This window comes from Ammospiza caudacuta, chromosome 29, assembly GCF_027887145.1.
Source record: "Ammospiza caudacuta isolate bAmmCau1 chromosome 29, bAmmCau1.pri, whole genome shotgun sequence".
Lineage (NCBI taxonomy): Eukaryota > Metazoa > Chordata > Aves > Passeriformes > Passerellidae > Ammospiza > Ammospiza caudacuta.
In genome coordinates, this window is record NC_080621.1 from 2,812,736 (window position 1) to 2,837,604 (window position 24,869).

Here is a 24,869-nt window from a genome sequence, read left to right on the forward strand (position 1 = left end):
GGGGTCTCTACTGCTAGGCAGCTGACCTAGAGGTTCTGGCTCAGGCAAACCCTAGTCTAGCCAGTTCTCCACTCTTGGCATTGTCCCTGGAACATCCCAGAGCTAGCCGGGGCTGCGGAGGGCAGTGACAGTGACCCATGCCCTGGCATGTCCCAGCCCCCAGAGCCACACCTGCTAGGCCAAAAGCCCCAGCCCTGGTCTCCACTGCCGGCCTCAGGGGCTCCTGGGCATCCTCACCCTGAGTGAAAAGGCAGCCTCAGGAGCCGCCCAGGGCACTCTGGATCCAGGCTGCAGACACACTAAAGCCAGCACTGAAAGGGATGCGGATGGGGACTGCAGCTGGATCTTGCAGTGCTCACCACCCTTGACTGCCCTGTAAGTGAGCCCAAACCTCACCTGCAGCACCTTGAGCACATTTACCCTGCTTGCCCATCCTGGAACGTGGTGTTCTCACATCATACACCAGCCCTTTGCAGGGAGTGACCAGCTCCCAGGTGCTCTGCTACCCTGGCCTTACTTTCTGTTTGCCAGTAACGAATTTAACGGATACACTCTGAGAAACCTAGCACAACATTTGCTTCTCAGGAGCTCTTAGGCAAAAAAACTGCACTGCTCACTAGTTTTTGCACAGAAAAGGAGGTCCTGACAAAGCATAATGCACAGGCAGGGCTCTGGCATACGAATTCCTGAGCCACAGGATACCATCCGTTGTTGTTCTTAGCTGCTTTGCTGATATTTTAGAGCCAGTTCTGGACAGGGGCTGCTGCTGACAGGATAGGAAAATTTGGAGAAATCAAGGTGCAGGAGACAAACAAAAAAAAAAAAAAAAACAAGGGGGAAACCACTTAGAAATACAGAGCACAACAGAAGTCCTTGGAGATGGTTCAATAGAAAATGGCAGCAGCAGTAAGCAGAGCCCGAGGCTGCTCACTGCCACCAGAGGGGCTCCTCAGTCCCCTGCTGGTTTGTGTGTGATTCTTGCTGAGCTCCCTGTGCCCCTTCAGCAGATGCAGCCCTGCCTGGAAAGGGCTCCATGCTCTGGTGTTCCCAGCTTGCTCCAGGCTACATTCTTAGCAACACTGAAAGAAGAGGGGAAAAAAAGAGCCATTTTCTGTGCTGCCTGCAAACTCTTCTCCTTCAGTGCCACTGCCAGAGATCGTCCCTCTGTCAGCTTGGCACTGTGCCTGCTGCATCCTCCTCCCTGTCCCTTGCATTAGGTCCTGCATATCATCAGCACTCGCTGTCCCACACCATGAACAGAGAGAGCTGTGTCAGAAGAGCAAGGATTGCATTTCTTGGCCTTTCTAACAGAGACAAGAAGCATGAGTCCAAATAACTTTGTTGTTTGTTCCTGTCCTCCTTTTTAATAACTGTTTTGCTTTAACGCAAAAGTCTCTTTTCCCACATGGATGGAATGATCTGTAATTGGCAGTTGCTTCAGGCTGTCAGGCACCATGGGAGTTTTCTCTTGTCTCTGATGAGGATTTGGTGTATTTTCCATTGTTCACTTGGTGGTGTCATCTTGGGCTGAGCTCAGCGGCCGACCCTGCTGTCCCCAGGGGATGCATTGGGACGCCAAGCCCCTCAGGGCTGGGATTCGGGGGAGGGCGGGCTCGGAGCGCCTGGAGCCTGGGCCCGTGAGGAGCTGCTGCTGGCGCTGGCTGTGCTCAGCCCGCTGTGCCGAGCAGCCGCGGCCATGGAGACACAGGCGGGAGCTGTGGCCGAGGCCGGCAGGCGGCCCGGGCCGGCTCGCAGCTGCGAGGACGCCGGCAGCCTGTGCCCTGAGGCCGAGGCTGCGGCGGGCGGTTTGCGGGCAGGGCTTTTCCGAGCTGGCCACAATGTGCTGCCTCCCCGTGTGGGTCCGGCTGCGGCAGAGGCCGGCGGGAGCGCGGCGGGGCTGGCAGCGGCGGGCAGAGGCCGCAGAGAGCAGCAGCCCGGCCGGGCCCGCTGCGGAGCGGCAGGGAGCTGCCGGGCAGCCCTCGGCCGTGTCTGTGCGCACAGGGCAGGAGCAGAGGCCGGAGCAGAGTCAGGAGCCGCGGCAGGAGCCGGCCATAGCGGCAGCTCGCCGTGCCCAGGGCCGCAGCCGCAGCTCTCCCCTGCCGGTCACAATAGCTGCCGCTCGCCTCCGAGGCTCCGGCGCTTCCCGGAGACGAGGGGCCCGGTCCCCAGCACGCCCTGGAGCCCCGCAACGAGAGGAGCCGCCGGCGCCGCAAAGGGCAGCGCAGAGGGCGCAGGTTGAGGAGGAGGACATGAGGCTCTCTCTGAGCCGCGCTGTGGCAGCTCTGCCCTCTCGGCCTTCGCCTTGAGCCCTTCGCTTCTTTTCCATGAGCCCTGATCCCGGTCCTTGGCCAAGTGCCCCCGCAGCCCTGTCCAGGGCTGCAGGAAAAGCTGCCTCAGTCACAAAATCACAGAATCCCTGGCTTGGAAGACAGATACTTTCAAGACCATCGAGTCCAACCCATGGCCTAACACGTGAACTAAAGCATGGCCCCGAGTGCCACATCCAGTCTTCTTTTAAAGGCTTGCAGGGATGGTGAGTCCACCATCTCCCCAGAGGGGTCTGTCCCAGGAAGAACCAAGATAACACTGGGGCCTTCTACCCGCCGGCGCTTGGAGCTCTGGAAGTTTGTCTTTCTACTTAGGCAAAGGCCATGGAAATGGACTGGGAAAAGTAGTCACATATAGAGTAGCCTACAGAGCTCTAAATTGATGTGCAAGGAATACAGAAAAGATAGAAAAGAAAAAAAGGCAAAACGCAAATGGCATCAGCAAAGTCTTGTGCATGAACACATAGCTGCAGAGGGTCTTCTCAGCCCTATTTCTTTGTATTTCTGGGAACCAGAGGAATCCTGCTTGAGCCTCTGGGTTTGGGAGGTAAAAGTTCATTTCTTTTTTCTCCTTGGGGCAGCTCCTGTTGCTAGCATCAGCTGAGCCTCTCTCCAGCCTGTTGCCTGTTCTGATTGTTGCAGCAAAACAACTGATGGCAGACAGAAGATACTGACGCTTGCAGAGACGTGTCTTTTTCCAGTGCCAGCTGTGAGTGGGAGTCAGAAGAAAAACTCCCGAAAGCACAACTCCATTGGAAGATTGCCTTCCTTTTCATTCCGATGCTCTAGATCCACTTCTGAATTGTCAGTTGTTTGTTAAGGATGGGAAGTTCTGTTTCATGATTTTTTTCATGTGGTTTGGCAGTGGATGAGGCTCTCATTCAGTCACAAACTCCAGACCAAAGTGCCTTTGGAAGATGGCCCACGTGGCAGTTTTTGCCCAGCCATGGTACTTGTGGATATAAGACAGCAAGGGCAATGGTATTTGCAGCCAAAACCCAGCAAAGCTTGGCTCAGCCAAAACATCCTAGGGAGATTGAGGCCTCCAGCTGTCCCTAGAAATCAGCAGAGTTCCAGACAAATGGTTGTGTAGCACTAAGTGCAATCGCTTTGCCTGGATCAGAGCCTTGCACAGCTGAAGAAGCAGAAAGATCAGCAAGGAGCTCCCAAAGGCCCCTCACATCATTTTCATTTTGCTCATCTTGTGTAAGTTTGCAACTAAACGTGTGTTTGCAGTTGAGCTAATGAGAGAAAAAAAAAGTGAAAAGAGGCTTTCTGGCAGGGCCAGGACATTGCAGAAGAGGAATCACTGGTGTGCATTTCATTGGACCTCTCTCAAGCCTCTAAAAGTATTATAGCCCTGATTTAAAACAGGCCAGTATGAACCAACTTGGAGAGACAGAGACTAAAATTACTTACATGTTTTTTTTTTAAGTGTGAGAAAAACTACCCAAAGGGTGTTGTTGTATGACATTTTAAAATATACAACGTCAGAATTATCAACTGCAATAAATCAAGAGTTTAAAAAGGAGTGTTTTGGTATATGAATAATTAAAACCACAAAAATGTGCAGATATGAATGCATGTTTTCATAAAAATCATGAAATTCTAGACAAAAAAATACATGCCCTGAACTACAATACAAAGGCAGATAGAACTGTACTTGAATTAGCTCTTTTTACATTGCTGGAGTTTTTTCCTTGTGAAGAGGAGCTAGGGTATTGTTGAAAAAAAGTGGCACAAGCAGGACGGGGCAGCGCGCTGTGCTCCGTGCAGAGGCTGCCAGGGGCTGCCCGAAGAGCGCCCTGCTGCAGCCAGAGCCCTCCCGGCCTGGGGCCTGGGAGCAAAGGGCCAGGGCAGGCACCTCCTCCTCGTCCTGACCCTCCACCGCTCCCTGCTGCTGCTGCTGCTGCTGCTGCTGAGGGAAAGAGACTCTCCTAAGGCCCCATGAACGAATGCACTTACACAGCCCTGGGGATGCCAGTGAAGGAAACCACGTGTCACGTAATGCATGTATGACCAGAGTCACCAAACACCACCTAAACATGGAATTGTTGCACCTCTCTAGGACAGGCAGAAATTGAAAGAATTAATTGGAGACTTCAGGGCAGAAGAGGCCAGAGGAGGGAAACAACTCTAAAGGGAAAACCATCATATCTGGAGGGGGAAACATCTCTGCCTGCTCAGAATCAGTCGAGGGAATATGTGTCTAATCCTAGCCAGAAAGGGATGTTTTAGGTGAGCTTTGCACCTCCAACTGCCTCGGACCAGAGCCAGGAAGATTCAATTATGCAAATGTTACATAGATAGATAGAGAGAGAGAGAGAGAGAGAGAGATTGACAGATTTCGTTACTGAAATCTCTCTTTACTGTCCCCTCTGTGTTGCTACAGACATCAGAACTTGGTAGCCAGTGCCCTGCTCAATTACAATCCTGAGACTGCTCTCCTGTTGCTTCAAAAAAGCACACGCCTGGGGAATCTGGAGCGTGTAGGTCCTTACGGAAAGGGATCAGACCCAGAGCATTGCACTGGGAATTGCACTCTTTGTGCATCTGTGCTCGGGCAAGTTCTTCTCTTGGACTCAACCACACTGGTGGTGCTAAAGTGGCTGGAATGAGAAATAAAGCCCATCTCCCTCCAGCTCCTGTAATCTCTGAGGAGCAGCTGGAATGCAAGGGCATTGACCTGCTGCTCAATTCCCAAACAACACACACTGATTCCCTGGGCTGCAAAAAGGCACGGTCACTACTAAGCTCAAAGTGATGTGTGAGGCCATGCCGGAACCACAACAGCTCCTTCTGCACCAAGGTCCCTGCACAGAATGATGTGTTCTCATGCAAAACTACTGCATTCTCCAGAAGTGATACATTGGAAATTAAAATTCTAGCAGACTCAGTCCCAGTGCTATAAAAGGGCAGAAAAAAATGATGAAAACAACTTTAGTTGGGAGAAAAAGAAAATGAAAAAGCCTCTTCCTCCCAGCAAACAAAAAAAAAAAAAAACTACTAAGGAAAAAAGGGGGAGAAGTTGCTTCCAAAAGCAGCTCAAATATTTGGATGCACTGGGGAAATGCTGAAGGTCCCTCATGAGGCTCCTCATGTCCAAGCAGAAGCTTCTTCTGCGCCTCCTCACTGGCCTTGTGCTCCACCCCCTTGCCCAGCTCCCCTGTCCTTCTGTGCACACGCTGCAGCCCCTCCATGACTCTCTGCTTCCCAGGGGCCCACAACTGCACACAGCATTCCAGCTGTGGCCGCGGCGCTGCCCAGCACAGGGCCACGCTCACTGCCCTGCTCCTGCTGCCCCACTGCTGCTGACACAGGCCACCATGCCCTTGGCCTTCTTGGCCACCTGGCCACACGCTGCCTCATCTTCAGCTGCTCAAGACCGGCAGCAACCCTGGCTTGTTTTGGCCTATGCAGCTCCCCAGCCACAAAATTGCCTATTTCACTTCAGATACAGCAGGCACCATTTCAAGATGGCCTTCCTTTTCTGAGCAACATAAGACAGCAGTCAAAGACTTGCAGCTTCACCCCCACTCTGGGCTCCAAGGCACTTGCCAAAGTTGCAGACTTCAGTGCAAAATGGATCAGCAGAAACTTTCCCCGTCTGCTGTTTGCAGCTTCTCAAAAGCCAAAAGTCAATTGAGTCAGCAGTGACTCTACAAGTGAAGAACAACTCAAGAAAACTGCAGAACACTTGCACAAGCCAAAGACACCTTTCCAAAAAGGGAAAAGAAACCAAGAAAGCCTTTTGACCTCCAGCACTACCACATGTGCCCTTGGACATGACCCCACACAAGTCCAGAGATGGAGCTTCCCTGAACCAAGCAGCCAGAAGCACAGCCGGAGCCCCCAGCTCTGCACTGCCCCAACAGGACAGGTCAAAGGCCAAGTTCTGCGGTCACTGCCTAGAGGAAATCCCTAGCTCCTGGCAGGACTCCAGCACCCAGCATCCTCAGCCTGCAACAGCAAAGTACTGGCTGCTCCAAAACTTGCAGCTCTGCCTTGCACTAAAGACAGCACCACACACAACTGGCACTTACAGGTCTGGAATAGGGCGGTGAGAACAACGTTGGAGGGTTGTTGTCATCCACCTCATTTTGCTCCTCTTTGGCTTCTTCTGCAATAACAGAGAGAGTCAGGGGAAAAACGGCTCTTGCTCTTCTTATCTTGTCTCTACTTATGTGAAAAAAGAGTCAAATAGTAGATTGAAAAGGAAACACCATATACAGCAAAAAGCGCAGGAGCAAGATGGTGAATCATTATAGCACTGCTCTGCAAGTTTGCAGGCTGTGCTGCAACACCAGAAAAAACAAGGCGTTTGAAAGTGTGCAAGTGCCCACCAAAAAATGACTCATACACGAGGTTCCTCCTGCACTGGGCAAGGCCTAGGGCTGCTCTGACACTCAGGCCTTCCATGCACCAAGGCAACCTTCTGATGTCACTATGACGAGGTGGCAACCATGCCCCAACAAGACAAAGCAAACGCTCTGTATTGGTCTGTGAATTTATACCAAGCAATAACCAATCTTCCCTACAGCAAATGCAAAAGAGCCTGGGAAGTTCTCCTGCATCACAAAGCAGCACAAATTCTCCTTGTGGGCCGAAGCCTGTTGTTCATGGGATCCAAGAGGAACTCCAAGAATGACCTCAGCTGTGGCCGTGGCGCTGCCCAGCACAGGGCCACACTCACTGCCCTGCTCCTGCTGCCCCACTGCTGCTGACTCAGGCCACCATGCCCTTGGCTTTCTTGGCCACCTGGCCACACGCTGTCTCATCTTCAGGTACTCAAGGCCACCACCCCTGGCTCCTTTTGGCCCACGCAGCTCTCCAGGCAAAAAGTTGCCTGTTTGACTTCAAATACAGCATCCACCTTTTCAAGATGGCCTTCTTGTTCCACAACTGCATCTTCTAAGGAGATGTCACTAAATTGACAGGAATAGAATTCTCAGTCTCTCTGACTAAATTGAACTGGGCTAATTCTACTCTCTGGCATGTTGCTCTTAGTTCAGTGTTCTCCTCTGGCTGCTGTCAGCAAGTGACATTTTCTCTGCAAAACTGAGTTTGTAGTTCTTCAGGACTCTGAGAGGGAAACTAGGAACTATCCACTTACGCCTTTGTTACCTTTGTTGAAGGCATCAAAATGGATTTTCTTTCGGTCTCCCTAGCCGGTCCTCTACTGCTACTGGCCAAGGTGACAGCTAGCTCTAGAATTCTTAAACACCAGGAACATGAAATGTCCCTTTCTCACTCAGCTCAGAATCAGCACTGCTGAATACACGCCTGAGGTGACCTGTAGTGGGCACGGGAAATGAGTCAGATGCTGTGAGAAAACTGCCTGGGCTGTTGAATCCCACAGAACAAGTAAACCCAAACAAGCTGATTTCCTGTTTGCCAACTTCCCTCCAGGAGACACGTTTCATTCACACAGCCAGCAAGAGATCAGGACAATGTTCTTGGTTGTGCCTACAATTTGGCCTGTTTTGCCAGTAAATGACTAAAAACATAACCAAGAAAATGCAGGTTCTTCTTTAACACTCAATGCTACTGTTCTACCAAAACCATAAAAATGCTTCTAAAATCCTCTCCTTCAGGTACTTTTTAAAAAAAATCAGTTGCATGCACCAATTCTTCTAAACTTGCTGGAAACTGTTGCCCAGAAAATCTTCCCCAAAATCCCTCTGAGCTCTGGCATTTCTGTTGTGAAACAGCACAGCAGCATCTCCATGGTTCTTGAGCAGACACTCACTGCTTTGGAGTTTGCATTTCATTGCAATGGGAAGATCACTATTTTAGCACTCAGTCAAGGGTCAAGGTAGACAGTCAGATTATTTCAGGAGAAACTGTAGAAGGAAAGAATCTTCCCTGAATTCTGGGAACAACTACCTACTATTCTTCCTAATCACCATACTCATCCTAATCATTGCCAACAACCTATTTGTCCTGTTGATTTCCTGAGAAGGAGTTGGAATCATAACCTTCCTACTAATCAGCTGATGACACGGCCGAGCAGAGGCCGACACCGCCGCCCTCCAAGTCGTAATTTACAACTGAATCAGAGACATCAGACTTATCCTTTGCATAGCACAACTAGGCTCCACCACAAACACCTGAGAAATCCAACAACTTCCTACCCCATCCCAATCTCCTACACTACCTCTACTAGGTCTCATCCTAGCTGCAACCAGAAAATCCGCTCAATTCGGCCTCCAGCCATGACTCCCAGCTGCAATAGAAGGGCCAACGCTCGTATCCGCCCTACTCCACTCCAGCACAATAGTAGTTGCTGGAATTTTCCTACTTATCCGAACCCACCCTCTATTCAATAATAACCAAACCACCCAAACCCTGTGCCTCTGCCTAGGAGCTTTATCCTCACTATTTGGAGCCATGTGCGCCCTCACCCAAAACAACATTAAAAAAATCATTGCCTTCTCCACTTCAAGCCAACTAGGACTAATAATAGTCACAATTGAACTAAACCTACCCGAACTAGCCTTCCTCCACATCTCAACTCACACATTCTTCAAAGCCATGCTCTTCCTATGCTCAGGCTCCATCATTCACAGCTTAAATGGAGAACAGGACATGTGAAAAATAGGAGGACTCCAAAAAATACTCTCCACAACCACTGCATGCCTTACCATCGGCAACCTCGCCCTAACAGGAACATCGTTCCTAGCAGGATTCTACTCAAAAGACCAAATAATTGAAAGCCTAAACACATCCTCCTCAAACACTTGAGCCCTACTCCTAACCCTTCTAGCCACATCATTCACCACGGTACACACAATCCGCATAACCGTACTAGTACAGACCGGCTTTGTTTGAATTCCGCCCTTGACCCCAGTAAGTGAAAACAACCCCGCAGTAACTTCCCCTGTCACTCGCCTTGTGCTGGGAAGCATCCTGGCAGGATTCCTCATCACCTCATTCATCATCCCCACAAAAACCCCTCCAATAACCATGCCACCCTCTATTAAAATAACCTCCCTAATTGTAACAGCCCTAGGCATTGCTTTAGTTCTAGAAATTTCAAAAATAGACCAAACACTCATCCTCACAAAACAAGCTCCCTTCTAAAACTTCTCAACATCCCTAGGATACTTTAACCCCCTAACCCACTGCCTAAGTATAACCAACTTCCTCAAAGGAGGAGAAAACATCGCATCCCACCTAACTGACCTCTCCTGATACAAAATACTAGGTCCAGAGGGGCTAGCCAGCCTGCAACTAATAGCAACCAAAACTGCCACCACCCTCCACTCAGGCCTAATCAAAGCTTACTTAGGATCATTCGCCTTATCCATTCTCATCATCCTCATATCCACATACAGAAATAACCAATGGCCCTCAACCTTTGTAAAAACCACCAAATCCTCAAAATCATCAACAACGCCCTAATCGACCTCCCAGTGCCATCAAACATCTCAACATGATGAAACTTTGGGTATCTAGTAGGCGTTTGCTTAATTACTCAAATCGTCACAGGTCTTCTGCTAGCTATGTACTACACAGCAGATACCAATCTAGCCTTCTCCTCTGTCGCTCACATATGCCGAGACGTACAATTCGGCTGACTCATCCGCAACCTCCACACAAACGGAGCCTCCTTCTTCTTCATCTGCATCTACCTACGCATCGGCCGAGGACTCTACTACGGCTTATACCTGTGGAGGATATTATTAATAGTTGGTTAGCTGAGAAAGGCCATGCTGACATAATGCCGCTGGTTAAGCTGAGAGAGGGAAGTCAGCAGTCAGTAAGCTGAAAGGAGAAGTCAGCAGTCGGTGTCCAATGACAGGCACGGACAGACTGCCCTTGCCGCAACATGAGGATAGGGAAGAGAGATTCTTCCTGAGAATATGTAGAAAGTATCAAAAGTATAACCATAAGAATGCAGAAGTAGGCGTAGTTGCTGATATGTAACTAACCAATCCTGAGCTCAACTTTTGCAATATGTATGAAGCTCATTATGAACTGTATTTACCCTGCTGTACTAATCAATAAAATCGGGCCTGTGATGATCTAATTGATGTCCTGGTCTCCTTCCGTCGACACATACCTAAACAAAGAAACCTGAAACATTGGAGTCATCCTCCTCCTAACCCTCATAGCAACTGCTTTTGTAGGATATGTCCTACCGTGAGGCCAAATATCATTCTTAGGAGCTGCAGTAATCACAAACCTATTCTCTGCCATCCCTTACATCGGGCAAACACTAGTCAAGTGAGCCTGAGGCGGGTTCTCTGTTGACAACCCTGCACTGACCCGATTCTTTCTCTCCACTTCCTCCTTGCCTTCGTCATCGTAGGCCTTACTCTCGTCCATCTCACCTGGTTTACACCCTTTATCCTCCGATTAAAATTACAAAAGGACAACGCATCACACAATTGGTACCACTATCACAAATGACATCGGGAATACAATCATTTACTGGGCAAACACGGAATGAAAAAGGTTTTGGCTCTACTGGCGTTACACTTTTGACTGTGGATTTACAAAATAGATCAAAGCAAAAGGTTTTAATTACTTATGGGCATCAAAGCATAACCCTTTATGGATTTTTGGATACAGGAGCAGATACCAGCATCATTTCTCCAGAAGCGTGGCCACAACATTGGCCTCTATTTCCATCATCAAACATGCTCACAGGAGTAGGAGGATTTACATTGGCAAGCAGATCGCCGCTTTTGTCTGTGTGCATTGAGAATCGACAAGTATCTGCTGTGTTTTCAATTGTTCAACTGCCTCCTACAGTTTCCTGTTTAATTGGAAGGGACATTTTAACACAATTGGGAGTGGTGTTAACTAATCAGCACCCTTTGGGGTAATTGCCATTGCTTGGACTTTCCCCATTCCACTCACCTGGAAAACGGATACACCGGTGATGGTTAAGCAATGGCCATTAAAAGGGGAGAGTCTTATGCATGCCCATGAATTGGTAAAGGAACAATATACAAAGGGACACCTACGACTATCCACGAGCCCTTGGAATACACCTATTTTTGTAATCAAAAAGAAATCAGGGAAATATCGTTTGATACATGATTTGAGGGCTGTAAATGACCAGATGGAACCAATGGGGGCCTTACAGCCTGGTCTTCCAAATCCAGCTATGATTCCAGAACACTGGCCACTTTTAATTATTGACCTAAAGAATTGTTTTTTCACTATTGGGCTGCATCCTGATGATATGAAGAGGTTTGCTTTTACTTTACCAGCAATAAATTGTGGAGAACCGGATAAAAGATTTGAATGGACATCTCTTCCGCAAGGCATGCGCAACTTCCCCACTTTATATCAGCTTTATGTTGATGCTGCATTATAGCCACTACGTCGCAAATGGCCAGCAACTATAATATATCATTACATGGACGATATTTTGTTTGCACAGCAACAGCCATTCTCCTCTTTACAGATTAACAGCATTAAAAATACACTTGCTGCATATTCACTTGTTATTGCTACAGAGAAAATTCAAACTACAAGGCCCTGGAAATATTTGGGATGGACTTTGACGGATCAGATAGTAATACCTCAAAAATTTGAATTACAATTGGACATTAAGACTCTACACGATGCACAGAAGTTGCTGGGAGACTTACAGTGGCTGAAGCCCATTGTGGGAATACCAAATCATTTATTAGAAACCCTTTGGCCTTTGTTAAAGGGCGTTGACCCTACTACTCCTGTACACCTGACAAAGGAGCATCATCTTGCTTTGCAGCAAATTAGTAATTGTGTACAGCAAGGGTATGTGTCTCGTCGACAACTTGATCATCCCATTGACCTTACTATTTGGAATAGCCCTTGCCATTTGCCTGGTGCTCTCTCTCAACTACAAAAGAAAACGGGGGAGATACGGGTGTTGGAATGGTTGTCACCACCACTACAGCATAAGAAAACAATATCTTCAAAAATTGAACAATTGGCTGCATTAATTAAAAAGGGGTGTCTCAGAATTCTTGAAGTGGATGGTAGAGAACCTGCTAGCATTAGATTGCCTATGGAAGAAGAAACCTTGGACTGGTACTTGATTAATTCGAAGGATTTACAGGAAGCATTATTGACATCATTTGCTAAAGTAGAGACTAGCAAATTAGTGCCTAGAGTTTTGCAATGGATGACAGAATAGAACTGGATCACTCGACCTTTGAGAGAAAAATACCCCATAGAAGGAGCTATTACAGCTTTTACAGATGCAGGAAAGAAATCAAGGCGTGCTGCTGTCACCTGGCAAGAAAAAGGACAATGGAAGCATCAACTCCTCACAGCAGACCTTGCAGATAGCTTACAAACTCTGGAATTGTTAGCAGTAGTATGGGCAGTGTCCAACTTACAGGAACCTTTAAATGTGGTCACAGACTCTATGTATGTCACAGGAGTAGTCAGACGGATAGAGGAAGCGGCAATTAAGGAAGTGAATAATAAATGATTGTATGAGTTACTGATACAGTTAAGGAAAGCTTTACGGGAGAGAAAAGCAGCGTATTCTGTGATTCATATTAGGAGTCATAAATGGTCTGAAGGTTTAGGAGAAGGGAATGAACGTGCAGATAAATTGGTTACCCTACCCATTGATAATTCTTGTCCTATTGATAAGCATACATTGGCCAGAGAAGCACATAGTAGGTATCATCAAAATGCAAGAGGATTAGCAAAACACTTTGAGCTGAGTTTGTCAGAAGCCAAGGCCATTGTTAGAGCATGTCCAACATGTAGTTATCATAATGGTGGAATAGGTCTAGGCATCGGGGTTAATCCTCGAGGTTTAGAAATAAATGAGAAATGGCAAATGGATGTTACACACATAGCTAGATTTGGTAAAGTCAAGCATGTGCACGTCACTATAGATACATATAGTCATTACATATGGGCTACGGCTCAGGCAGGAGAGAAAGCTATACACGTTACCAGACACCTGTTAAGTTGCGTCGCTGTTATGGGAGTACCAAAGAGTATCAAAATGGATAATGGTCCAGCTTATGTAAGTGCTAGAGTCCTAGTAAGTGCTAGAAATTTTTGAATCAGTGGTCTGTTAAGCATGTGACAGGTATTCCATACTCCCTTACTGGACAGGCAATAGTGGAAAGAGCAAACGGCACCCTTAAGCAGTATATTGAAAAACATCAAGATTTGAGAGATCCACAAGCATGTTTGGCTAAGGTTCTGTATGTGATTAACCATTTATGTATTTTTGGGGAAGACGATACCCCCCCCTGCAATTAAACATCACCCGAGGTCAAGTCAGGAAACTACTAAGGAAACAGAGGTCTGGGTCAAGTATAAGAACCCGAGTACAGGATTATGGGAAAAACCTGCAAAAGTATTATATTGGGGTCGGGGGTATCTTTGTGTTTCCTCACCTACAGGGCCTTTGTGGGTGCCTGCTAAGTGGACTAAACCTGTTTTTGATGCAGCCTCTGGTGGATCGCCTTACGGAGGAGGACAAGGAGCGACTGGGGAAGAAACTGCTTCTAGTCCTACAACCACTACTGTTACAATTGAAGGGGTACTCGAAAGCGGTGGACAGAGCACTGACACATCACTACCGGACAGCCCAGGAGTTGATTGGTTTTATTGACTCAGTATCAACCTTTCGTTTAACAAATCCAGCGAAAGAACATTGCCTTGACTGTCACAATCCACATTGTGCTGCTTGGATAGCCCTACGTTGTGGGGGTTGTGATAGAACTTTTTGGATAGAACAATCATTATTGTGGGATTTGTGGTGTCACACTTGTGAGCACGAGTACACGTGGGGTAAAAGCTGGCAAGATGAATTAAGGAGACAAACAGGGCAAAATGCATATATAGCTTTAAATCTTTATGAGTCTCCTGAACAGAAAATTCTTGCTTATTATCGATGGGAGGTACAATGTATTGTGAATAGAATTAAGGTTCAAAGTAAATCACGCATAGTTTCTATAAGGTGTAGGAAATTAGTACCTTTAACACAGCATTCAATTGTAGGACCCTTCAAGAGGAATCCTGATAGAGCACTAGATTGCTGCATTGAAAAGTTGCAAAAATTGAGTTTGCAAGTGGCAGGACCAGTAAAATTAGGAGCAGCAAGATTGAAGATAGATAAGAAAAGGAAGGCAAAAAAGGGAACGATTTCATCTGAGTAAGGATATCAGTGAGCCTTCAAACTTACCTCATGCTATACCTGTAAGCAAGGATGCTGATTTAGAGTTAGTATATTCAAAAACTGACTCAGCCTTACAATAGACAATCTAGCAAACCAGGGAAAAGACAACGAAGAAAGGAAAAACAAAGCAAGCAGAAAGAAAAATGAGGTTTGTTCTTGTTATACTGCTCAATGCTGTAGCAAGTGAAGCAGTAGGAATAACACACTTTAGTCAACCAAGAGAAAATTTATGGGTGACACTTGCTAATCAAACTAACCAATCATCGCTTTGTCTTAGTCTTGGAGGAGTCACTAACCCATTTCGAACATGCCTGGTGGGACTTCCGCTGTGGTCTCCTGGAGAATTTTGCAGTTTGATAAACAATCAAACCTTATGTATGTCTAACATGTCAAACATCACACTGCCAGTACAACAAGGGTATACTGCAAGTCAGAGTGATGGTTATCGCCAATGCTTACTAATCCAATCACTTAACACTTCTTTGCATTCTCCTCCTGAGGAATTGGATCTTTTTGGAAGTACAAACGCCAGTATGTCTAACACGACAGCTGGCGGATGGTTTAGCTTCAAATTTTCGGATGCTCAGAATTTAAACCAACCTAAAGAAACATGGGCCACCCTAGATTGATCCCTGAATGTGAGTAAATTCTCTCCGCAGCATTACAGTCAATGTAACGGCACAAATATCACCGCACCAATGAAATTACCCATAGGAATATTTTTGATTTGTGGAGACAGGGCGTGGAATGGTATACCAGCCAAACCACAGGGTGGATCCTGTCATTTGGGGAAATTGTCATTGTTTCACCCTAACGTATCCTTGCTAATGCAGCTGAGTCTAAATTCAAACAGGAAGAGACGTAGCATACATGACTTAGACTGCAGCCAGATAGGAGATCCACAGTTTTGGGGTACATTCAAACAAGTGGTAGTTTCAACTATCTTGCCAGGAGGATCTGCCAATAAAGCTATGAATTTAGCAAAGCAATTAGGGTGCTGGGCAAAGGATGAGCTAAACAAGACATCACAAATTCTAGACATGCTAACCGCAGATGTGCAGAGTGTTAACCATGCTGTTTTGCAGAATAAAGCTGCTGTAGATTTTTTGCTCTTAGCACAAGGGCATGGATGTGAAGAGTTTGAGGGAATGTGTTGCATGAATTTGTCTGATCATTCGGTGTCCATTCCCACTAAGATAAAAGAACTGCAACAGGGACTTCACAGTCTCAAGGAAGAAGAAGGATTAGGAATTGGTGAATGGCTTAAAAGCTTAGGACTTGGGTCATGGCTGAGGAACATTGTGATCTATGCCATAGGACTTCGGAGTGTAATTTTACTGTTTTTGCTTATTTTGCCTTGTATCTTTAACTGTATTCAAAACATGGTCAGCCGTACAATAGCAAAAACCTGGCACACTAGTCTTCTTGCTCAAGAAGAAAACGGGGGAAATGTGGAGGATATTATTAATAACCAATCTAGCCTTCTCCTCTGTCGCTCACATATGCCAAGACGTACAATTCGGCTGACTCATCCGCAACCTCCACACAAACGGAGCCTCCTTCTTCTTCATCTGCATCTACCTACGCATCGGCCGAGGACTCTACTACGGCTTATACCTGTGGAGGATATTATTAATAGTTGGTTAGCTGAGAAAGGCCATGCTGACATAATGCCGCTGGTTAAGCTGAGAGAGGGAAGTCAGCAGTCAGTAAGCTGAAAGGAGAAGTCAGCAGTCGGTGACCAATGACAGGCAAGGAAAGACTGCCCTTGCTGCAACATGAGGATAGGGAAGAGAAATTCTTCCTGAGAATATGTAGAAAGTATCAAAAGTATAACCATAAGAATGCAGAAGTAGGCGTAGTTGCTGATATGTAACTAACCAATCCTGAGCTCAACTTTTGCAATATGTATGAAGCTCATTATGAACTGTATTTACCCTGCTGTACTAATCAATAAAATCGGGCCTGTGATGATCTAATTGATGTCCTGGTCTCCTTCCGTCGACACATACCTAAACAAAGAAACCTGAAACATTGGAGTCATCCTCCTCCTAACCCTCATAGCAACTGCTTTTGTAGGATATGTCCTACCGTGAGGCCAAATATCATTCTTAGGAGCTGCAGTAATCACAAACCTATTCTCTGCCATCCCTTACATCGGGCAAACACTAGTCAAGTGAGCCTGAGGCGGGTTCTCTGTTGACAACCCTGCACTGATCCGATTCTTTCTCTCCACTTCCTCCTTGCCTTCGTCATCGTAGGCCTTACTCTTGTCCATCTCACCTTCCTCCACAAAACAGGCTCAAACAACCTGCTAGGCATTCCCTCAGACTGTGACAAGATCCCCTTCCACCCATACTACACCATCAAAGACATCCTAGGATTCGTCCTAATGCTCTCCCTACTTGTCTCACTAGCCCTATTCTCCCTCAGCCTCCTAGGTGACCCAGAAAACTTCACCCCAGCCAACCCACTAGTCACCCCTCCTCACATCAAACCCGAGTGATCTTTCCTATTTGCTTACGCCATCCTCCGATCCATCCCAAACAAACTAGGAGGCGTAGTAGCTCTAGCTGCCTCAATCCTCATCCTGTTCCTCACCCCACTACTACATACATCAAAACTATGATCAATACCCTTCCGTCCCCTATCACAAACCCTATTCTGAACCCTAGTCGCCAATGTCCTCATCCTAACCTGAGTAGGCAGCCAGCCAGTAGAACACCCCTTCATCATCAACGGCCAACTAGCCTCATCCACATACTTCACAATCATTCTAGTTCTGTTCCCCCTTGCGGCCGCCCTAGAAAACAAGCTACTTTAATTAACTCTAATAGTTTATAAAAACATTGGTCTTGTAAGCCAAAGATTGAAGACTAAACCCCTTCTTTAGAGTTACCCCACCACACACCTCAGGAAGAAAGGACTCAAACCCTCTGCTCCAATTCCCAAACCTGGCATTTTTAACTAAACTACTTCCTGACCCTACTGCTAAAGAGCTCGAATCGCCCCCCGAGACAACCCCTGCACAAGCTCCAACATCCTAAACAAAGTCAACAACAACCTTCACCCCCCAATCAAAAGCAATCCCACCCCCTCTGAATACAACACAGCTACCCCACTGAAATCCAACCGGACCGACAACAAATCCCCACTATTCACCATCCCCTTGTCCATCAACAACCCCAACACACCCCCTATAACAAGCTCCACCATGACAACCAACCCCATCCCAAAACCATAACCAACAACACCCCAGCAACCCCAAGCCTCCGGATAAGGATCCGCTGCCAGCGACACTGAATACACAAACACTACCAACATTCCCCCTAAATAAACCATAACAAGTACCAAAGAAACAAAAGGGACCCCCAAACTCACTAGTCATCTGCACCTTGCAACCGCTGCTACGACCAGCCCCAACACCCCATAGTAAGGAGACAGGTTAATGCAACCGCCAACCCCCCTAGAACAAAACTCAGCCCGAAAAACAGAACAGATTCTATCATAAATTCCCACTTGGCCTCTCTCTGAGATTTACGGCCTGAAAAGCAGTCGTTACAAAATTTAACTATAAGAACACCTAAATACGTCCTTCATTCCCTCCCCCATCCCCTTACCCCCCCCCCCCCCTTCCCCCCCTACCCAGCACGTTTTCTTCTTGCTTTCAGGGTATGTATAATAATGCATCGCACTCTCTGCCCCATCAGACAGTTCATGAAATGTAGGATAATCCACATTACACGTCAAGCTCTTCCACCAAAAACCCAAACGGATGGTATTCGTCCAGCCTACCTACCAGGCACATTATTGCTTCAGGTACCATACAACCCAAGTATTTCTACCCAAGTCCAAGCCGCAAGTGTCACCCAAAGACCCAGGATCTTACCTAATGTACGCAACACCCAACCTAGAGAACGAGGAATGTCCCAGTACACCTTTGAATTCCCCTAGTCTACAGGATTCGCCCACCTCCTAGGTAATATTCTCAGCCAAAAGCCTTCAAGCACTCCCAAGCCAGACATGGTTATCTTTTGATCGCATTTCTCACGAGAACTGAGCTATCAACATCATATGTGCTTTAGTTTATTGCCGTCAAGCACATACCTCTCCTATACTTGCTCTTTTGCGCTATTGGTTGTAACTTCAGGATCATAACTTGCTTCATTCCTTCCTCCTTGCCCTTCACAGATACAAGTGGTTGGTTGAATACTCCTCCCTAACTTCATTACCTCGGCATCCCGACCTCTTGCACTTGTTTTCTTTTAGCGTCTCTTCAATAAGCCCCTCAAGTGCAGAGCAGGTGTTATCTTCCTCTTGACATGTCCATGACATGACCGCCAAGCATATGAATCCCCTAACACCCAGAATGTCATGATCTAACGGATAAGGTTGTCGCAAACTTGGCACTGATGCACTTTGACCCCATTCATGGAGGGCGCGCTACCTACCTCTAGACAGCAGATAGTGTAATGGTTGCCAGACATAGTAATTATTTTATCATTCACTAGGAATTAACATTTAAATTCCGTTTTATGCATCTGTTTTTTTATCTAGACTTTTTTTTTTTCAAATAACTAAGCCACATATCCCTACATTGTCCAAACTACTTACCATCAATACACTTTCAATTAACTTTCCTCTATATTCCCTACTGTCAAAAATAATAACCAGCCACCATCAACACTCCCCTAACCACCCCCAAACAAACATAATATTAATCCCAAAGCTAGCCCCTCTCCAAAAACCGAAACAAACCACAAGTCATGATGACAAACCATCAACCAGCTACCCACCAAATTTCACGTCCTTGTAGCTTATAGAAAGCATGACACTGAAGATGTCAAGATGGCTGCCACACGCACCCAAGGACAAAAGACTTAGTCCTAACCTTACTGTTAGTTTTTGCTAGGTATATACATGCAAGTATCCGCGCTCCAGTGTAGATGCCCTGAACACCTCAATCAGGGAGATAGGAGCGGGCATCAGGCTCACCACAACCGTAGCCCAAGATACCTTGCAATTGCCTCACCCCCACGGGTAATCAGCAGTAGTTAATATTATGCAATGAGTGTAAACTTGACTTAGCCATAGCATATCCAGGGTTGGTAAATCCTGGGCCAGCCACCGCAGTCATACAGGAGACCCAAATTAACTTTATAACGGCATAAAGAGTGGTCACATGCTATCCAAGTAGCAAAGGTTAAAAAGCAACTGAGTTGTCACAAGCCCAAGATGCCAAAAAGGCCTCCCCATCAAAGAAGATCTTAGAACAACGATTAATTGAACTCCACGAAAGCCAGGGCCCAAACTGGGATTAGATACCCCACTATGCCTGGCCCTAAATCTTGATGCTTACACCTACTAAAGCATCCTCCTGATGCTTTAAGCACCAACGCGTAAAACTCTAAGGACTTGGCGGTGCCCCAAAGCCACCTAGAGGAGCCTGTTCTGTAATCAATGATCCACGATATGTCTGACCATTCCTTGCCAAAACAGCCTACATACTGCTGTCACCAGCCCACCTCCCCTGAAAGCTCAACAGTGAGTTCAATAGCCCCACCACGCTAACAAGACAGGTCAAGGTATAGCCTATGGAAAGGTAGCAATGTGTTACATTTTCTATGTTAGAACATAGCGGCAAAGGGGTATGAAATAACCCCTGGAAGGTGGATTTAGCAGTAGAGTGGGACAATGGAGCCCTCTTTAAGCTGGCCCTGGGGCACCTACATACTGCCCGTCACCCTCCTCGCAGGCGCCCCCCCAATGAACTAATAAGCTACTTAGCCAAAGATGATGTAAGTTGTAACAAGGTCAGTGTACCAGAAGGTGCACTTAGGCTACCAAGACGTAGCTTCAGCAAAAGCATTGAACTTACACCTGAAAAATGTCTGCTAACACCAGATTGTCTTGATGCCAAACTCTAGCCCAATCGACATGATCTGGAATAACAAAGCTACTCCCCCGCACCCAACTAAAGCATTCACTATTCCCAGTATAGGTGATAGAAAAGACACCATTGGCGCGATAGAGACCACGTACCGTAAGGGAAAGATGAAATAATAATGAAAACTAAGCTATAAACAGCAAAGATCAACCCTTGTACCTTTTGCATCATGGTCTAGCAAGAAAAATAATACAAAATGAATTTAAGTTTGCTACCCCGAAACCCAAGTGAGCTACTTACGAGCAGCTATTATTGAGCGAACCCGTCTCTGTGGCAAAAGAGTGGGATGACTTGTCAGTAGAGGTGAAAAGCCAATTGAGTTGGGTGATAGCTAGTTGCCTGTGAAACGAATCTAAGTTCACTCTTAATTCTTCTCCAAGGAAAACCTACAAACCCTAATGAAGCGAATTAAGGGCCATTTAAAGGAGGTACAGCTCCTTTAAAAAAGAATACAATCTCTCTGAGCAGATAAATACTGGGTTTTCCAACTGCATTGTGGGCCCTCAAGCAGCCATCAACAAAGAGTGCGTTAAAGCTCTACATTACAAAAATATAAGAACCTTATGACTCCCTCCCCATTAACAGGCTAACCTATATTCAAATAGGAGAAATAATGCTAGAATGAGTAACCAGGGTCCTCCCTCTATGACACAAGCTTACATCTGTACATTATGAACAAACCACCAATATACGTCAAATCAAACAAGCACAGTATTAAGTATCTTGTTAACCTGACAGAGGAGCGTCCATTAAGAAAGATTAAAACCTGTAAAAGGAACTAGGCAAACCCATCAAGGCCCGACTGTTTACCAAAAGCATAGCCTTCAGCAAATGCAAAACAAGTTTTGAAGGTGATGCGTGTCCGGTGACTCACGTTCAACGGCCGTGGTATCCTTACCGTGCAAAGGTAGTGGAATCAATTGTCCCACAAATCGAGACTAGTATGAATGGCTAAACGAGGTCTTAACTGTCTCTTACCAGTAATCAGTGAAATTGATCTCCCTGTACAAAAGCAGGGATAAACCTGTAAGACAAGAAGACCCTGTGGAATTTCAAAACCAGCAACCACCTTAAAACACATACTCACCTACTGGCTTCACTGACACATAAGCTTCTGGTCTGCGTTTTTCGGTTGAGGCGACCTTGGAGCAAAACAAAACCTCCAAAAATTAGATCACACCTCTAGACTAAGAGCAACCCCTCAACATGCTAATAGCATCCAGACCCAATACAATTGATCGATGGACCAAGCTACCCCGGGGATAACAGCACAATGTCCTCCGAGAGTCTGTATCGACGAGGAGGTTTACGACCTCGATGTTGGATCAGGACATCGTAGTGGTGCAGCTGCTACTAAGGGTTTGTTTGTTCAACGATTAACAGTCCTACGTGATCTGAGTTCTGGCGCAATCCAGGTCGGTTTCTATCTATGATGAACTCTTCCCAGTACGAAAGGATAGGAAAAGTGAGGCCAATACCACAAGCAAGCCTTCGCCTTAAGTAATGAAAACAACTAAATTACAAAAGGCTATTACACCCCACCACGTCCAAGAAAAGGACCAGCTAGCGTGGCAGAGCTTGGAAAATGCAAAAGACTTCAGTCCTTTAACTCAGAGGTTCCGATCCTCTTCCTAGCTTAACCCAAACCACCCTCATTATTAACCTCATCATAGCCCACTCCTATGCCCTCCCAAACTTAATCGCAGTAGCCTTCCTTACACTAGCAGAGCGCAAAATCCTAAGCTACATTACAACAGTAGTCCTAGTCCAACTATTCAGCCTTTCCTGAAGGTCTGCCAGTCTGCATTTTCAAAGATGTCTTGCTTGTCCCAGCAAACTGAGGAAATGACAGACTCTGCTGCCACAGACTCTCCCATGGAGCCATCGGAAGCCCTGCAGATTCCCCTGCAAATGCTGCCCCTGTGGCTGCAGACACCCATTTTTAAGATGAACGCCTTGACAGGAGCTTTACCAAAACAGTGGTATCCTAATGCTCTTTCTGTTTCAAAACCAGAAACTCAGTCACTAAGAAAGAGAAGGAAGACATACAAAAGCCAGGTTAGGATACACCCTAACCTAAGCAGAGGGGAAACATCTACTTACGTGTGAAATATGCTACAAAATAGGCACCATAGGTAATTCCATAGGCAGTGAAAAGCAAAGGAGCAATTCCCTCAATCATTTTAACACTGTCCTGCAAGTTTGCAGGCTGTGCTCACACACTGGAAAAAGCAAGGCTCCTGTCGGTGTGCAACAGCCCACTGACAATTTCCTCAATCAGGAGGATTCTCCTGAACTGAGCAAGTGCTAGGACTGCTCTGACACTCAGGCCTTCCATGCACCAGGGTAACCTTCTGATGTTGCTACGACAAGGTGGCAAACATGCCCTGACATCACAAAGCAAACGCTCCATGTTGGTCTGTAAATTTATGCCAAGCAATAACCAACCTTCCCTACAGCAAACACAAAATAGCCTGGGAAGTTCTCCTCTGTCACAAAGCAGCACAAATTCCCCTTGCGGGCCAAACCCTGTCTTTCAAGGGATCCAACAGGAACTCCAGGAGTGCACAAAGCACCTACAGCCTGTACCCCAACTGAGCACTCAGATGGCACCCAAGCAAAGGAAACGAGCCCAAGAAAATGGCCCAAAGCATTGCCCATCTGAGAAATTACCCTCCTTTTAACTTTTTAAAGGTTTATTAAACCTTAAGAAAAGGCTGTATAAGGAAAGATTGGAGCACTGGAAAGTCTCCATGATTAGCAGCCACATGCTCATCTACAAAAGGGATGCTCTGCTTTTCATACCCTTAACCCCTCCCAATGTTTTTTCAGTCAACTCTTTCTCTGCCGTTCAGTGGTGGAGATTACTTTCTTGCATCTTGATTGGAGGTCAGGTGTTGTTACACCCCGCCTGCTGGTCACAAACCAGCCCTCCCCAACTGCCCTGACTACCAAGGCTATTACAAGGGGGAAAAGAAAGAGGACTATGAGAGGACATATTACAATAGCAGCACTTTACATTTGAACAGAATATTTATCCACATAATATCTATCTCTTAATTGTGAGAGCCAACTATTACATTACTCACCTATAATGCACAGAAGCAAGAAAGAAGGCACTGGGTTGGCATAACAGCTGAAATCATTGCTAACAAATCTCCCCACATATTTGCACCTTTATTGGACATGGCCAGGACTCCTGTGGATGTACATCTCTGCCTTTCTTGCCCTTTGGAAGCAGTCAACCTGGCAACTTGTGGGGAAACCAAGGGCTTTGTGGGGGCTGCATTGCTCTGCACACACCCAGGCCCCCCGTGGCACACAGCTTTGGTGCCTAAAAAGATCAACCAGAGGAAAACAGCTGGAGAAGGTTTCATTTGCACCTTTCTTCCCTGCCAACAGAAGTTGTCAAAATGAAAGTGACCAAGCAGGGCCTGATCCCTGCTGCCAGCTCAGGGTTAGAAAGGAGGCATTACTTGATTTCATTGCTGGGTGCACAGGGAGTAACTTCCCTAAGTCAAGCACACCCAGCAATCTCACCTAGTAGTTTGTATCCATGGAACTAAGACATATTCAATACTTTGCTGAAACTCACAGGCTAAACATTACCTCCAATTTATCGACATATTTCAATCACTTCTCAGAATTTATTGACATCAGAGTAGGAGTGCCCTGTAGATCCCTGCTGGTCATTGTCACAGGTTCAGGTGACCCATGCACAAAATAACCCAGGACAAAACTGGGCTTGCAAAGCAAATTCATTCCATTACTTGCAATAGCATATAATACATACTGACCTCTGGATTCCCAAAAATCAACTGGAGAAGGAGTTGGAGCTTGGTGCTCAGCAGCAGGGGCAGGTAGGCAGTGCACTTGCAGGACATCCCCTTGATCAAAACGCTATGCATCTCGTCCTTCTCAAATCTCCAGCCCAGAACTAGGTCTTGTATCTCCTGCTCAGGAGCGGAATTTCCCCAGTTACAGCATCAGCTCACACATGCCTGGCGTGTGAGATGATGGCTCAGGATGACTCCATGACTCCCTGCCACCAAGGGCTCTATTGTGCATTGCTCTCCTTTCAAAGCTTGACTGCCCACCCATTGACCAATCCATTGTTTCTCTTTCAAGGCTCAAGGTCCCAGCTCTTAAACAAGACACTTTTCTTCATTGTCTTGTCAACCTGCTCAAACATGGATCAAATATGGCAGGGCCTGGGACACAACTCCAGTTCCTGACACAGTCCTTTGGGAAATATTCCCATTCCTCAAATTCTCCTTTGGTGGTCAAGAGCCTCCTAAAAACACTTTCTTCCCCCTGAATGCATTCCAGCTACCTTCTTAGCAGGACCACTCTCCTTATTCTCAAGGCCAAGATAGCCACTTGCACACAGTAAGCACTGCAGTGGGGGAATACGTGGTTCAGCACTCCTGTTAAAGCTAAA

At 46.5% G+C, this 24,869-nt stretch overlaps 2 pseudogenes; both read left to right on the plus strand.

Annotated features, from left to right (window-relative positions):
* Window positions 1–9,673: 9,673 nt before the first annotated feature.
* LOC131569176 (cytochrome b-like) lies at window positions 9,674–12,746 on the plus strand (annotated as a pseudogene).
* Window positions 12,747–15,930: 3,184 nt separating this feature from the next.
* LOC131569177 (cytochrome b-like) lies at window positions 15,931–16,987 on the plus strand (annotated as a pseudogene).
* Window positions 16,988–24,869: the final 7,882 nt, after the last annotated feature.